At 42.1% G+C, this 4,182-nt stretch overlaps 1 pseudogene; it reads right to left on the minus strand.

The window, feature by feature from the left end:
* Positions 1-333: 333 nt before the first annotated feature.
* On the minus strand, positions 334-1,929 carry LOC125916100 (probable mitochondrial glutathione transporter SLC25A39; annotated as a pseudogene).
* Between the last annotated feature and the right edge of the window lie 2,253 nt (positions 1,930-4,182).

Below are 4,182 nucleotides of genomic sequence, written 5' to 3' on the forward strand. Positions count from 1 at the left end.
GCCATCTGGATGTCCATTTAATGAATAGTTTGCCTTTCCCGCTGCACAGCAATCTGTTAAGAAGCAACTTTTTATATTGATTGCCTTTGCTTCTGGGATCTTTTGTTCTATTGATTCATTTGTCCATCCGTGTCCCAATAAGTCTTAATTACTATAAGCTTTTTTTCCTTTTTTTGTTTTGTTTTGTTTGTGGAAGTTCATCATCTTTAGAGTCAAGGAATAGACTCAAGTGATGGGTACAGACTACACCAGGCCCAGAGTTTTGTGGCTCCAGGTGGGGGGTGGCGGGGGTGGGGATATGGGCAGACCCAGCTACAGCAAACACACAGGAAACTTGTGAGAGGGGAGGGGGAAGTTAGCAGATTTGGTCTTGAACTTAGTGGGAGTGGGGGCGGAAATGTGATTATCTTTGGGGCTTGGGAATGAGGAACAGAAGGAAGAAAGCTGTTTTAGGGGGGCCAGAGTAGGCCTAGAGAGACAGCTCCCTACCCCAGGAGCTCATAGTTGAGAAGGAAGGGAAATGAGGCCCCTCCCCTCAGTGCTGAGGACAAGGCCCTTGGCTCAGTCTTCTTCTGCCCCACCCTCAACCATGGAAGAGATGTGGTCCTTGTCCTCTGGCTCCTTTTAAGAGTCCAGAGGCTGTTCTCTGTTGAGCCTCTGGAAGAAGCTTTTGCTAACCTGATAAGTGCTGATCATTATGGCACAGGAGGGGGTGGCCTTGATGACCACTGGAACAGAGCCTGCAAAGAGTCCCGTGGTGCCTGGTTCAGCCAGGATCTTCCACAGCAGACGTCACTCACAGCCGCGACTGCTCCCAGTGTGAGGTGGCATGGAGTCAGGATGGCCACCACTATCCCTTAGAGGCTGCCAGCCACAAAACTGATGATTCCCACAGATGTCTGGTGTTTTGGCCAGAGCCCACTCATCCATCTGCTCACCAGCTGTCGTTGAACCAGGACAGGGTTGAGAAGGGCACATCCTAAAGGGTAGCAGGACCCTGGCCTCAGTGAGTGCCAGCCAACCTGAGCCATGGCAGCTGGGCACAGGCACCAAGCTCCCGGTGTGACACGGGCTGAGCCTACAGCTTGGTCTGCACCAGCTACAAGTGGGCTAGTGTGCCAGCCACCATGGGTGCAAAGAAGTCAGGAGTCAGGGCTTGACCACAAAGGAAGGCCTTCAGTTGGTCACAGGCAGTGAAGGAGATGGCAGTGGCTAACATGGGTGGCTGGGAGGCCAGTCCACAGGGTCCTCTTCTGTCCTACAGTCTTCACAGAGGTATCCACGATGCCAGTGAGGCAAGCACAGTCCTGAAACAAGGTGGCATGGAGTGCACCATTTGGGTACAAGTACAGGGGCTCCAGAACACCACTGCAGATAGGAGGCACCTCCCTGTGGACCAGAGAGAGGAGAGCAATTTGGCATAGCAGAGGCTCCAGAGTCTGGAGGGAGGCCTCAGCTAACTGGCCAGAGGGACACAGCCTGCAAGTGTGCCTTCCCCACATCCAGGGGTGTCATGCAGAGGGAGGTGGCCACAGTCCCAGTGCCTGAGGCAGCATTTGATGGAGGGAGCTGATGCCACCTTGTAGCTTCAGTTCTGGCTGGAGGCCAGTTCACGGTCTGTGCATCAATTACTAGAGCTTTTAAGTGAAATCTTTGTAAGGTCCACCCAATTCAATCAACATCCCCTCTCCCACACTCTGTTGTGCTCTGGGAGTAGCATGGTTTACACTAACTCCCTCTGTCTCCATACACTTCAGAATGGCTGCACAAAAATTTCTGTTGGGATTAGCAATTTACTGAATATAGAGGTGGATACGGAGAGTATTGACATCCTTATAATAATGATCATTCACATACAAGAACTTAGTGTAATTCTTCATTTGTCACAATTTTTATGTGTCTATCAATAAAACTTCATACTTTATCCATTAAGGCTTATAATATTGTATTAGGTTTATTTCTTGTGATTTTATATTTTTCTTGTCATTGAGTAGGACATCCTTGGTTAATTTTCAATTATAATTCGAGTACAGTGAGTGCTTCCACAATTCTGTACCTTCCTCAGTGATCATCATGAGAAGTGTGCTCTTAATCCCCTTCCCCTATGTCACCCACTCCCCCCACTGACCTCTCACCTGGCAAACACCAGTTTTCACTCCATATTTAAGAGTCTGTTTTTGGGTTTGTCTTCTTTCTTCTTTGTTCATTTGTCTCTTAAATTTCGCATGAGTGAAATCATATGGTATTTGTCTTTAACTGACTTGTTTCACTTAGCATTATACACCCTAATCCATCCATGTTGCTGCAGATAGGAAGATCTCATCCTTTCTATGGCCAAGTAACATTCCTGTGTGCATGTGCATGTGCGTGTGTGTGTGTGTGTGTGTACTACATCTTCTTTATCCATTCATCAATGGATGCTTGGATTGCTTCCATATCTTGGCAATAATAATAATAATAATAATACTGCAATAAACATAGGGGTGCACATAATCTTTTCCAATTGGCGTTTTTCTTTTCTTTGGGTAAATATCAAATGGTATTATCATATGGTAATTCTACTTCTAATTTTTTGAGGAATCTCCATGCTGTTTTCCACAGTGCCTGCACCAGCTTGCATTCCCACCAATAGTGCACAAAGATTTCTTTTTCTCCACATCCTCACCAACACTTGTAATTCCTTACCTTTTGAGTCTAGCCCTCCTGACAGGTGTGAGGTGATATCTCATTGTGGTTTTGAGTTGCATTTCCCTGATGATGAGTGATGTTGAACATATTTTCATGTGTTTATTGGCCATCTGTATATCTTCTTTGGGAAAATGTCTATTCATGTCTTCTGTCCATTTTAATCTAGATTCTTTGGGGGTATTTTTGGTGTTGAGTTGTATAAGTTCTTTATATATTTCGGATATTAACCCCTTATTAGGTATATCATTTGCAAGCATCTTCTTCCAGTCAGTAGGTTGTCTTTTTGCTTTGTTGATGGTGTCCTGCGATGTGCAAAAACTTTTAATTTTGATGTCGTCCCAATGGTTTAATTTTGTTTTTATTTTCCTTGCCTGAGGAGACATATATAGAAAAATATTTCTATGGCTGATGTGAGAAAGAGTACTGTCTATATTTTCTCCTAGAAGTTTTATGGTTTTACATCTCACAGGTCTTGAATCCATTTTGAATTTACTTTTGTGTATGGTGTGAGAAAGTGGTCCAGTTTTGTTCTTTTGAATCTAGCTGTCTAGTTTTCCCAACGCCATTTGTTGAAGAGATTCTTTTCACATTATATATTTTTGCCTCCCTTGTGGAAGATTAATTGATGATATAATCATGAGTTTATTTCTGGGCTCTTTACTCTGTTCTATTGATCAGAATTGATGTGTCTATTTTTGTGCCAGCACCATACTCTTTTGATTTTTATAATTTTGTAGTATATCCTGAAATCTGGGATTGTGACACTTCCTGTTTTGTTTTCTTTCTCAAGATTGCTTTGGTTATTGGGGGTCTTTTGTGTTTCTATCCAAATGTTAGTATTATTTGTTCTAGTTCTGTGAAAAATGCTGTTGGTATTTTGATAAGGATTACATTGAATCTGTAGACTGCTTTGGGTCGTATGGACATTTTCACAATATTTTTCTTCCAATCCATGAACATGGAATGTTTTTCCATTTGTGTCCTCGTTAATTTCTTTCATAAGTGACTGACAGTTTTCAGAGTACAGGTCTTTCACCTCCTTGGTTAAGTTTATTCCTGGGTATTTTATTCTTTTTGATGCAATTGTTAATGGGATTGTTTTCTTGATTTCTCTTTCTGCTACTTCATTAACAGTGTATGCAAATGTAACAGATTTCTGCATATTGATTTTGTATCCTGCAACTTTACTGAATTCATTTACCAGTTCTACTAGTTTTTTTTTTCGTTGAGTCTTTAGGGTTTTCTACATAGAGTAATATGTCATCTGCAAATAGTGAAAGTTTTACTTCTTCCTTGGATGCCTTTTATTGCGTACGATACCTTTTTTTTTTCCAGGTTACTTCCAATGTGTCATTTTAAATATTATATACATTTCAAAAACACTTGACGTTCATAAGCCCTAGAAGAATATCAAAGGGACATGTTTATAACATCCAATCTCAGTTGCAAAGACCAACAATAATAGTACCAACATATGAATATTATAGAGTTTAC

Source organism: Panthera uncia, assembly GCF_023721935.1.
Source record: "Panthera uncia isolate 11264 chromosome E2 unlocalized genomic scaffold, Puncia_PCG_1.0 HiC_scaffold_19, whole genome shotgun sequence".
NCBI lineage: Eukaryota > Metazoa > Chordata > Mammalia > Carnivora > Felidae > Panthera > Panthera uncia.